Here is a 13318-nt window from a genome sequence, read left to right on the forward strand (position 1 = left end):
AGCAATTCTGGGATTTGCCATGCATTTATGGAAACGCTGAGGAAAGATGAATTTTTAAAAGTTCCTGGATGTGGTTTTCATATCCTAACATTAGGGAAACATTGAGAAAGAACAAAAATTAGTAGGTTTCTTGAGTGCTGAGAACAACCATTATCATTTGGGTTTTTTTTTTGTTCTTTTGTGCTAGTACTGGGGCTTGAGCTCAAGTCCCTTAGCCCTTTTCACACAAGGCTGGCTCTCTACCATGTGAGTCACAGCCACAATTCTAGTTTATTTTGTATATAATTGGAGATAAAAGTCCTGACTGGATTAGCTGCAAACTGTAATCCTCAGGTCACAGCCTCCTGAGTAGCTAGGATTACAAGCATGAGCCACTCATGTTGAGCTGTCATTTTGGTTTTTATCAGCCCATGAAACACATCTTTAATACTAATTTTCATGTTTTGACATTTTAAACTGTGGTGAATTATAAATAACCAAATTTCCAATATATAAGTGTTTAAGTTACATTGCTCATATTCATAGTGTTGTGCAACCATCACCAGTATTTAAATTTTTTATTGCTTCAAACAGAAAGTGTAGAGCACATGGGCAGCAAAGATGGCGCTGGGAGGGAGTAGAGTGGGCAGAGCCCAATTTACCTTCTGATCAGTTCCTAACCAGTCCGTGAAGGCTTAGGTGCATGATAGGGTATGACCTTGACAGTGATTGGTTCCTCTTCCTCCTTTGCCTTTTTGTCTTTAAAAAAGGCTGCTCTCTGTTAATAAATGAGTTTTCTACCTGCTGGATTTGGCTCCCTCCTGGGTCTGATTGTCTCCCGGGCTGAGGGAGGCTGGGGAACGGGCGAGCGCCGCACTTACCTTTCCTCAGACCCCGTCCATCTTTCGTGGGACGGACAAAGACCCGACAGAAACTGTATCATCATTAATCAATAAATTGTCACTCATCTCTTCCTCCCTCTAACTGTGGACAATCTCTAATCTGCTATCAGTTTCTGTTGTCTATTCTAGATATTTCTTATAAGTACAATCATACATGAGCTATGCTTTTGTGTCTGGTTTGAAATACTTAGTTTTATAATGTTTTTCAAGGTTGGTGCAATCCATGTTACAGCATGGACAGAGTGTAATTTATTTCTTGTGGCACATTAATTTCCACACTATGAGATGCCATATTTTGTTTATTCATTCATCTATAAATGAACATTCGGAAGGTTTCTCTCCAGTATTTATAAATAATGCTACAATGAACACTGGCATCCATGTAAGTTCTATTGTCCATTGTTTGTTTGTATCTTTACAAATAGAATTGTTGAGTCATATTGTAATTCTATGTTAGACTCTTTGAAGATTCACCAACTTGTTTTCTATGTGGTTGTAACATTCTACATTCTCATTACCTTAGCTGTGCCAAGTCTTTTTTTCCTAGTCCTGGGGCTTGAACTCAGGGTCTGGGCACTCTTCCTGAGCTTCTTTTTCTCTACCACTTGAGCAACACCATCAGTTCCAGCTCTCTCAATTTATGTGGTACTGAGGAATTGAACCCAGGGCTTCATGCATGCTAGGCAAGCACTCTACAACTAAGCCACATTCCCAGACCATTTTCTGTATTTTTTTTAAGTCACAGTCATTGTAGAAGGCATGAAGCAGTATCTTCCTGTGATTTTGATGGCATTTTCCTAGCAACTTTGGGGTTGCTTAGTGGTGCTTTATCTCTCTGCTTTGAAGAAATGTTTGTTGAAGTTCCACAACTATTTTAAAGTGAATTTCCTTTTGTGTTACTTGATTGAGGAGTTCTTCATATATTCTCTGAGGTTAAAATCTATAATATATAGTTATTTTCTCACATTATTTAGGTTTTCTTTTACCTTTCTTGGTAATGAAACTTGGTCTGTTTAAGAATAGTATCTAATTTTTTTCTTTGGATAAAAAGGGATACAAAAGTTCTTAAAATAATAATAACAGCCATAATTAAAAATGCCATGGGTTTTTCTGTCAGAGGTTCATTGTTCTTAGTGTATAATAGATTAATTAACCTCTTTTCTTGTGTGTGTAAATGAAAGCTGCTTTTAGTTAGGACCTCTAGAGTTTTTCAGAGGTTAAAAATGATAAAATTTGATAAAACTAAGTATTTATTTCACTTATAGAACAACTTTCTCTCCTCAACCTGAGTAATTATTTATACTATACTATTGGAGTTAGCTAATATTAATTAGAGGAAGGACTTTTTATCAAAGGAAGGGATTGCATAAGTTGTGGGAATACATGATGTATTGAGGAATACTTACAGGTTTCTGATATATTTTAGAAAAAAATTAAATTTAAGAGAATCTTCATCAGGCTGGGAAGTTGGCTCAGGGGTAGAGTGCTTGCCTGGCATGCCTGAGGCCCTAGGTTCAATTCCTCAGCATCACATAAGCAAAAAGAAAAAAGCCAGAAGTGGCATTGTGACTCAAGTAGTAGAACGCTAGCCTTGAGCTGAAGAGCTGAGGGACAGTGCCCAGGCCGAGTTCAGGCCCCACAACCAGACCCCGCCCCACAAAAAAAGAGTATCTTCATCATAGAATCTACAGAAGTTAAATGAGTCGTGAACAAAGTTGAAGTTTGCCCAAACGCACAGAGTACAGAGATGAGACCAAAGTGGGTAAGTACTACCTGGATCTCCTTACTGTGAAATATCCTCCACATATTAATGGGATAAATGGAACTTTTCCCAAGCACACACAATTCATACCCTCAAGATAGAAGCGATTCCATTCAAGTATAGGCTTTGGAGGAATTTAACATTCAACAATAATTTTAAGAGATTCTTGATTATAGTAGACAAAAAGGATTATATTGACCTTTCAGTCTCAAAGCTTTATCCCTATTAGAAAATCTTCAAAAAATGATTTTGTGACTTTGGAGAAAATAATTAACTATAAAGCTTCATAAATTATATTAGGAAAATAAGTTCATAAAATGAAGAGTTGATGCGGAGTTATGAAAGACTTCATACTATTTTTCAAAGTCTCTTGGAATCAAAATCTCTTCTCAGTGTTTTGAGAAAGTAGAAATGTATCTAGTGTTAGAATCATGGATACCTAAAACATTGAGTCATCCCAAAATTCATTGTATCCCTGAAAAGTACGTAGAGTTCTAGTATCTTAATGGCACTCTCATGTGGAACCCAACTATTTGTCTTGGCATTTAAAACTGGGGAAGTGTTTTCCAGGGAATGAACCTTTAAAATATTCTTTTCTAAATAAAACAAAGGAAAAATCTTTCTTAAATAATTCTTTAAAAGGATTCATCAGCTGCAGAAATCTGACCTTATGGGTATCCGGGATGTGCAGGTACAGCAATGCCCTTGTGGAAGGGCTCTGGGAATATGGAACTACACTGAGCTCCTGGCTAGAATATGCTGCCAACTACAGGCAGAGCCCTGTGCAGTTAAGTGACCTATTGAAGTCCTCATTTATTTCTTTGTCATTGAAGGCAACTTTTTTTGGGGGGGAGGTCCGGTCGTGGGGCCCTTCTGGGCCTGGGCACTGTCCCTCAGCTCTTCAGCTCAAGGTTAGCGCTCTACCACTTGAGCCACAGCGCCACGTTCGGCTTTTTTCCTTTTGCTTATGTGGTGCTGAGGAATCGAACTCAGGGCCTCAGGCATGCAAGGCAAGTGCTCTACCACCGAGCCACCTTCCCAGCCCATTGAAGGCAACTTTGAGATAGTGGTGCAGGCCCTGGAATCAGCAGGTATGGCTGCTCTGCAAATGCACTGCCCCTCATTCAGGGAAGACAGCTTGAGCCCTGGGTAGCTTCTGCAGGTGTTAGGCCTAGCCAGGACAGGTTAGCTGTGCAAGCTGGAAGTGGCCCACAATGTGCGGCTACATGCTGGCATGTGCAGCAGTTGTTAGCCCAGGTGGGATTCCCTCGTCTGACTTCACTCATCCTCCACATTAAGGCCTTTGACACACCCTTCACTTCTGTCCCAACTTCTAAGCATGAAGACTGCCTCCTTGGCTCCATCTCCTGAGAGCTCAGTCACATGACTTACCTGATAGAGCTGAGTGTGGCCCTCTCCATGCTGACAGGGAAGATCCAGATTCTCCTAGGGTGAATCTCAGAGACTGAAAGGAGGAGGGATGGGTCAAGCACTCTGGTCATTGGCTTCACAGGCTGTAGGGGCACTGAGTGATAGGTAGAAGAACAGCTTATTCACAAAGCCCCAAGCTCAATGCTCTCTGGAGCTGCACATAAGAGAGCACAAAAGAGAAATAAAGAAGTTGGAGGACCAGGAGTGATCCAGAATAGTGAGGGACCTCAGGGGACTGCTTCTAGTTAGAAAGAGACAATGTGTAAGGTAGGCATCAAAACCAGGCTTGCAATCCCAACACTCAGAAGCCTGATGATATCAAGAGGGGCATGCACAGACAGTGAGGGACTCAGTCAGAGACAGGGCCCAGCTGCCCCTTTGCTGATGCTTGCTGCCAACACTATCTAAATCAGAATTAATGGATTGTGGATATGGTGCCTCAGTTGGGGATGTCTGGCTTTCCCTTCCTGGCTCTACAGTAATGGATTCTTCTATTGTTAGAGTAATGGCTCTTTTTTCTTACTAATGCCTCATTTCCTCTGTAGCAAGCTCTCAGAGTGGATGTTCTCTCCAGGATCATGTACATAACTCCTTTCATATGAAAATGGTTGTTGATAAAATCTGCCATTTAGGTGAGATGAAGACAAAGGTTTCATTGGTTCAGGTTAATTCTGAACCACACAGCAAGCCCAGCAGCTGTAGACTGTCTGAAAGCAAGGGAGCCAGCCTGCATCCCAGTGAACCATATTTATGGACACAGACATTTGCATTTCATGTAGCATCATGTGTCACAAACTATTTTCATAGACTGCATGCAGTCAGGTAAGAACAAGACTTGCCCTGCAAGGTGTAGTCTTTGTTCTCTGTGGCAGACAAGCAGATGGATTGCTCACATCCATTGTTGCTCACATGGAACTCCTCTGATTAGTGCTGATTATTCCATGTTCTACAGCCCGTTCAGGACATGATTGAGAATGCTGGACCTGGCCAATTGTGCTCTGAACCATGTGGACATGAACTTCTTGGCAGACTGTATCCATGCTGCCCAGCTGGATGTGTTGCACCTCAGTAGACACAATCTGCTTCATTTATATCCCTCTACTTTCCTCAAGCTCCGGCAACAGGTTGCCCAGATAGTGCGGGTGTGGACCCCAGTGGAGTGTGCTATTACCCATAGCTATGTGGTCATGATGATCCTGGGCCTGTGTTCCTGCCTCTATCTCTAGGAGCTCAAGTTCCTTGCTAACCTGCTGTCAGCCTGAACCCTCAAGCGCCTCTTCTCTGCACTGTGTAAACTCCCTGAACTTCATTACATGGAGTTCCTGGTGCCTAAGAAATACTACCTGGAGAGTACCAGGATGAGCTGGCCATGTCCACATATGATCAGTAGAAATATGCTTGATTGCAGAAGAGCTGCATGCCGTGCTACTATGGGCCAAGCAGGAAGACATCCCCACCTCCCACCACTTTTCTGGAGTTTTCACCCAATAGTTAATGAGACCAGCCATGAGCTTGGTGCTTTCTTGCTTCAAACTTTCAAAACTGCTTTAGAAAACTTTCCCAGGGGCTGGGAAGGTGGCTCAGTGGTAGAGTGCTTGCCTTGCATGCTCGAGGGCCTGGGTTTGATTCTTCAGCACCACATAAGCAAAAAGAAAACCCCGGAAGGGGCGCTGTGGCTTAAGTGGTAGAGTGCTAGCCTTGAGCTGAAGAGCTGAGGGACAGTGCCCAGGCCCAGAGTTCAGGCCCCACGACTGGACCCCCCCCCCAAAAAAAGAAAACTTTCCCAGAACATTAAAACAAGTAGAGTAGGCCCTTGAATTGTGCTAAGGAAATGTCTTGCATTTCAACCAGCCCTGTTTCCCAGAGATCAATCCCTATATCAGATCCTAAGGCTAAGATGTAAGCAACTGTAGTTTCAATGAAAAACCTTTGTTAGAGAAAGCTGTAGATACACATGACAGGCAATGTAGGAAGAAAACATGCCTTCTAAATGTGACATCGGAAGCCCTGGGGTTCAATTCTTTTTCCTTTTTTGTGCCAGTCCTGGGGCTTGAACTCAGGGCCTTTGCACTGCCCCTGAACTTCTTTTACTCAAGGCTAGCACTGTACCACTTGAGCCACAGCACCACTTCTGGTGTTTTCTGCTTATGTGTTGCTGAGGAATCGAACCCATGAATTCATGCATGCTAGGGAAGCATTCTATCACTGAGCCATATTCCCAGCCTCCTGGGATTCAATTATAGGACTAGGTGAAGCTGTTACAGCAGAGGTCCAGGCGTTGTGGTAGAGTTTTCAATTGGACCTAGGGCAGCATGTGCTGGAAGCAGTAACAGGGAAAAATCAGATCACTTGTCACAGAATACAAATAAAAGGTAATGGGTACATTTCTTATCAAGCATTGTTGCCTCCCACTTTGTTTCCTCTTACCCTCCCTAATAAGAAATGTACTCATTACCTTGCTCATGTACTCATGTAATTGTAACTTCTCTGTAAGGTATTTTCACAAATGTGTGTGTGTGTGTGTGTGTGTGTGTGTGTGTGTGTGTGTGTGTGTGTGTGTGTGTATAAATACAAATAAAAGAAGATCTCATAGAAAAACAAACAAGAGAAAAAGACTGAAAATGAAAAGTAAAATGGAAAGGGAACCCGACTTTTGGGCCTAGCAGAAACTCAGCAGATCTGGTAGGAATTGTTCTGCATGGTGTGCAATATTTCCTGGAGAATGTTTGCAGGGAATAGAAGCAGGGCTGGTTTTTGGTTGTTACCAGTGGCTTTGTGCTTGTTTTGCTCTGCATCCAGCTCAGTGAAAGCCTGATTTGAGGGTATCTCATGACTAAGAGATGCTCCAGTATTTCTTAGTAAAATTCATATTCCATTTTCTGCTGAGCAGCTAGATTCATTTGACCACCAGCCTCTACCACTCCCAAGCCTCGTCCTTTGGTTCTACTAATCAGAGCCAGCCCTAGCTCTGGGAACAGGCATTAGAACTCTATTCTGTTACAGTAACATTCTTACCTGCCAGTGGCAGTCAACAGAGAGACCCAGTTCTCCTTTAGAGATGCCAGAGACCTTCTGCAGCTAGCTGAATCACAACTAGCTACCAACACTTTTCTGTTCAAGAGTTCCTATGACTCTAACAGAAGTCACATACTGGGGACTCTTTTCATTGCTCTCACTAAAACGCCACAGCACTGTATAACCTGATGTCCCCACATTCTGCTGCAGGAAAGGTAACAGGCTGGAATCTGTGCAATTTGGCTTGAAAAATTTGTTACAGTGAGTGAAAGATTGATTCCTGCCTAATTCCTCCAGCTCAAGCAAGACACCAGGTACAAGAAAACAAGCGTGGCCACATGCCTGTCAGCAGGCAGGTTCCAATCGGTGCCTGGCCAAGGATATAACACTTGGTCCCCAGGGGGCAATAGCCCTTCATCCAGTGTAGAACATTCAACTTGTGGGCCTGGTCAAGGAAGTCTCCTTGTGGCCTAAGAGAGCATAAGCCACTTTTTATTTTCTGCTTCTTTGTGAAAACAAGCCCTATATAAGTCCATCCAAAATATAGTCCCTCAAACAACCTCCAAACCTGAAAGGTCTATGCACATTGCTGGCAATAAACAGTCCCCACCTGTTGATCATTGGGTCTGGCCTATTCCTTTTCTGTTTTCCTCCATTTTCTTAACAGTGAGAATGCTGAAACAGGTATGTGGGTTCAGGAGACAATCATTCCCAGGTTGCCAATGGATGTTCATGGCTACTTCTAGATTTTAGGTCTGATCCTACTCTATTCTTACTTTGAGGTTACCTGAGATATCCTTAAAACAAATTCCCCTCATTAGTGTCTAAGACAACTTAATCACTGTTATTTCAATTCTTACAGGGTCTGAGAATGAGTCCATCAAAGTGGGCTTAGAGATTAAAGAAGTTTGTTAGGTGTTACAGAAGTTGTCCTGCCAGGGACACAGTGTAGACTTGGGAGCAAACACTATGACCCTAAACATGAACACAGCCTAGGCTATTGAAGGCAAAAAACACAAGCAGGTACAAGCTGCAAAGTTGTATTAATATGATAACATCAACTTTTTTTTTCAAACAAGGGACTTTTACAATGGCAATTTCCTGTTATTTCATTCCTCAGTTTCAAGCAAGAGATTATTGCATTCCTCAGTTCCCCATAAGAGGTTAATATTCTGACTCAGTGTCCTTGCTTGGTCTTGGGGTCTTTTATCCTAAGAGATCCTTACATTCCCCTTTCTTTTTGTAACTGAGTCAAATTCTTGACTCTTTTTCCTGACTCAGGAGGCTGTACTGGGCCTGAAGGGCCATCAGCTTGACAGTCCCAATTATTTTTTCTATAAGTGATATCAAAGACTTAACCACACAGGAACCAGTAATAACAAGTAGAAGAAATAGTATAATTGCTGGTGGCTAGAGATACTAGCCACCAGGCCAAAAGGCTTTGAACCCATACTAGATCTAGTTTAGCAGATGGTTGCTGGTGGAGTCCTTCACACAGTTTACCTAGAACCTTTATGTTTTCTTCTCCAGCCGTGATTCATTTACACAGTATCAGCACTCTTCCCTTAGAAAAACATAGGTTCCCTCTTTGGAAGATGTGAGAAGGTCTAGTGCCCTATGATTCTGCAAGGCCACCCCCGCTAGAGAGTTCATTTGTCTTTGTATGCATGCCAGAGACACTGAAGAGGCATGAGTATCCTCATCTACCCTCTCCTCAAATTCTTGAGCAAGTTTTAAACTATGTCTTACAGCACCTCCAGCAAAAGCTGCTCCTCCAACAGAGGTAACCAGACTCACCCCTAACATTATAGGAATAAAATCTGTCCTCTTGGTTAAGAGGTGGGATAACAATCTCTGAAAATTTTCACTTTTGGTATAAAGATTTAATTGGGGAACTGCTAATATCAAAATCCAAGAGGCCAAGGTTGGATTAATGTATGACCATAGGCTTCCATTGCACCAGAACATAGTAGGAGAAGGGGTGTGACATCAAGATACCTGAAGCAGTTTGTCATATTCCACAAGTTGAGTTGGTTGGTAAAATTAAATTGCTACAATCAGGGACATTACAATAGCAGAAGTAAGAAAACTGTCCCCTTGTCTCTTTGATTTTAAACTGCCAGTGGTAGTTAACATCATTTAGAGCACAGAAGCATAAATGAAAAATTATGATGAGATAAGTCTTAGCTTGAGAGGCTTTTCAGGGTCCTTATACACCATCCATTTGTCTCTTCTGGTAGCAGGGCCACCTTAAGTGGTGAAGTGTGCATCCAGGACCAGATCCCATTCACCTTGACAGTGGTTGGAGCTGTTAGGATAGCAGTATAAGGTCCTTTCCACTGAGGATAGTTAGTTTTTTTTAATGTCATATGACCCACACAGTGTCTCATGATCAGTAATTAGGGCCAACTACAGGGGCTGCCTGCAGGAGTGCCTAAAATTGGGAATGGAGTTCCTGTTGAACAGTCTGCAGTGCCTGTAAAGACTGGAGCAGTCATCTATGTCAACATTGCAGTTTTTAAGCGAGGACACAAGAAGGATGGTCTGCCAAACATCATTTCACAGGGCATAAACCCTTTGGAATAGACAATGCAATGGGAGCGCAAAAGGGCAAAGGGAAGGAGTCATTCAGTCATGGTAAATTTAAGAGAATCCCCTCTCACAACGAGTCTACCTGGCTGCTCTAATTAGCTAAACCAGCATCTAGATTGAAGTGGGCATATCCTTCCTCCCTACCATACAGATAAACATAAAGAATAGTTCCACATCAATTCACCCATCCTGACTCTATGTATATGAAAGCTAGTTTAATTTCATACCAACTTACTCATAAGCTTCATTTTTAAGACATACTCCTACCATTTGTTACATACTTAAACTTTCTGGGGTTTGTCTTCTTCCCCTTTTCACTGTGACAAACATTTTAAGACAATCCTTATTTTTATATCCTTTTTTTTTTAAAATCCAGATGAGATTTTTTTTCAATTACTTTCTAAGGCTTTCTTTACTACACTCTTTCTTTCCCTGAGTTTCTTTGTGGCTTTTGGGCCCATTTTGTTTCTTTGGCTTGAGGAACCAGGTTATTAGAACTGCCTCAAGGCATCCCTTGGGTGGAGAATTTTGTTAAATTTTTAATTCTAATAGCAGGGGTGAGTTTCATTCCTCTTACTACCTCCATTGATAAAGATCTCTCCTTTATAGCTATTGTTGGAAGCGGCCTTTTACCACACCCAAACCAAGCAAGGCTTTGATTGTAGAGTGGATTTCTAGTTTCCTAATCCTTGAAGTGCCTGAGGCAAGCCAGTGATATCATCCTTGCCCTCAATATCTACTGTGGGAATAGAGAGAGTTACTGGATATCACTGAAATAATATACCACAGACTCAGTTTCAGCAGATCCAAAGCAGCTTTCCACTGGGAAGCAGTCAGAGGTGATGGAGTCAGGCAGGAGTCCAGTCCACTGTCACTATGGTCAACATGGTCAGGATGACAACATAGATTTCCTTCCAGATGACTATAAGGCCGTCCTTGAACTTTATCCAGAAGGGTGGGTAGAAGCAGCAGCAGGGTCCCACACCGACTCAAAAGGGTTATCACACATTTTTCTGGGCTGCAAATTTCTACTAAGACTGGTTAAGGATATGTGGCATAGGCTTGATAGGCGGGTGTCCAGCTGGTTTTTAAGGCAACATTTGAGGCAGTGGCCCAGGACAATTGACCAGGGTGACAACTTTTATTAGCTAGATAGTTCTTTTAATAAGGCTTGTAACCATTTCCAAAATGTGCAGTCTCCACACTTACACACTGTTAGCACTATGTCCCATGCCTCTTCCTTTTCAGATAAGGAAAAAATTATTTCTGACCCCTTTTTGTGGCCATCAGTACTTTAATACAAGAACACATACACAAAGACATTAGAGAGGGATATGATACAATTCAAATAACATCTGGAGCTTGAAAATATTGTGCAAATGTGAATGTCTTAGAATCAGTAAATGAGAGTGGTTATATAAGATGTTAATAGTATGTTCGTAGTAAAAAAGCAGTGAAGAAGTATGTGGGAACTCTCACTACTCTTTGCAACTCTTCTTTGAGTTTAAAATAATTTCAAAACAAGAAGGCTTTCAAGACAAGATATGGCTTAAGTATATCCATCCCATATTTTTTGGTTTTGTTTTTGAGAAAAGTGTTAAATCTTTGAAGAGGAAGCATTCACCCAAAGGGAGACAAAACATTCAAATCCAACTTTGACTCCCTAACCTGTGGCATATATCTCTGAATTTTTTATTTCCCTATAACTTCTCAAAGTACAAGATAGTTCTCAATTTGACACTTCGAGATTTGACTCATGGAGGTCGTTGGCACCAAAGGTGAGCAAGTAAGAAGCAACATTAGCCAGGCACCAGTGGTTCACACCTGTAAACCTAGCTACTGAGGAGGCTGATCTGAGGATCACGATTCAAAACCAACATGGGCAGGAAACTCCCTGCAATTCTTTTTTATTTTGGCGTGGGGGTCGGATGGTGGGGCCTGAACTCTGGGCCTGGGTGCTGTCCCTCAGCTATTCAGCTCAAGGCTAGCACTCTACCACTTGAGCCACAGCGCCATTTCTTGCTTTTTTTTCTGCTTATGTGGTGCTGAAGAATCGAACCCAGGGCCTCAAGCATGCAAGGAGAGCTCTCTAGCACTGAGCCACCTTCCCAGCCCTCCCTGCGATTCTTATCTCCAAATAATCACCAGAAAACCAAATAGAGTTCTCGACCTCAGCTGAAGAGCACAAGGACAACGCCCAATCCCAAAGTTCAAGCCCTACTACCACCAAAAAAAAAAAAAGAGAAACAACATTAAAGCTGTTTGTTTTTTGGGCTTTGTGTATAAGCTACACAACCCTCAATTGTGAAATCATACAGTTTGGCTTTCCTTACCATGACTTTTTCTCATAATATTCTGCATAATCTCCACTTATTTATGATGCATTAGGCTTTGCAGCAATAAATAAGCCCCATGATGAAAGTACCTCATTCTGTTCACAGCTTTGTACCCAGTATTCAGGACAACACTTGATATTCACTGAAAAGAAAAGAGACCATTATAATAAGAGATAATGCCTCGATAAAAGACATAAGGTCTGGGGATATCAACTTCCCACCCCCGCCTCTACCTCGAGAGCCCTCAAACAAGCCCAGATGAGCTGGTTTCTAAGATGATGTCCAGGTCCAATAGGCACTTTGGGCAGGTGACGTCTCTCCTGGGGACAGAGCAGCCAAAGCTTTTGCAAAACTATTGCTGGAAACTTATTTTGGAACTCTTGTGACAAAAGAACACTGAGAATTGCTTTGATGTGCTGATGTTTTCATCATTTTCTTGGTACTTCAAAGACATAATAGTCGAGAAGCCAGCAGCAACAGCTAGCTCTGCTCAAAGCTTCAGGGTAATCCGTTTGTATGACTCTTCTAGCTCCACTAGGATTAAGGTGCACTCCCATCCATAGATGGTGAATTTGCCAACACAATGCTACAAATGACCAGACTTCATTTCTTTAGACAGCCTAAGTAGTTTGTGTGTAAGTAATAGGTAGCTACCTCTTACTGTCCCCTCCAATGTCCCTGGGAACATCAGCTTTTGATGTTACATTGGCAATATAGGAATTGTCTACATGAACAAGGGTGGAGCCACAAAGAGGCACTCCAGCCCAGGAATGCTAGCTAGTAAATGGAGAGGCCTCATGGAGGGAAGACCATATTCCAAGCAATTTCCAATCTATGATTCTTTCTCTAAGCTCTTTTGGGAGGTCTTCTATTTCACTGTTGTCTTTTTCATTCATTCCATATTAGCTGCAGCTCTGAGTGCCCAGTCAAAATCCTGGCAGATGGGATTGGGCAGAAACCTGAGTTACTGCCCAAAGAGGTATTATGTCTCATTCTCCCTGGAGACAGAATGCATCTTCTAAGAAAGCTTGCTCAGCCTTTTGGAGAGGAGCACACATGAGCTGAATCCTGACAACAGGAGGAAGAAAACTTCAGAGGAGGTTTCAGGAGCCAGGGGGCAGAAAAGTCTTTTTTGTTTGTTTGTTTTATTATTAGTAAGTTTTATTGTGAAAACATTGTACAGAGGGGTTACAATTACATGAACAAGGTAATGAGTACATTTCTTATTAAGCATTGTTGCCTCCTTTTTTTCCCCTTACCATCCCTACCAGCCCAACACCCTCCCCCCCCCCAGCTGAAAA

The 13318-nt window shown here is 42.1% G+C and overlaps 1 pseudogene; it reads left to right on the top strand.

Annotated features, from left to right (window-relative positions):
* LOC138803562 (leucine-rich repeat-containing protein 14B-like) overlaps nt 1-9675 on the top strand; it is a 79205-nt pseudogene extending 69530 nt beyond the window's left edge.
* The last annotated feature ends 3643 nt before the right edge of the window (nt 9676-13318 follow it).

Source organism: Dipodomys merriami, unplaced genomic scaffold, assembly GCF_024711535.1.
Source record: "Dipodomys merriami isolate MVZ:Mamm:240054 unplaced genomic scaffold, mDipMer1.0.p SCAF_340, whole genome shotgun sequence".
NCBI lineage: Eukaryota > Metazoa > Chordata > Mammalia > Rodentia > Heteromyidae > Dipodomys > Dipodomys merriami.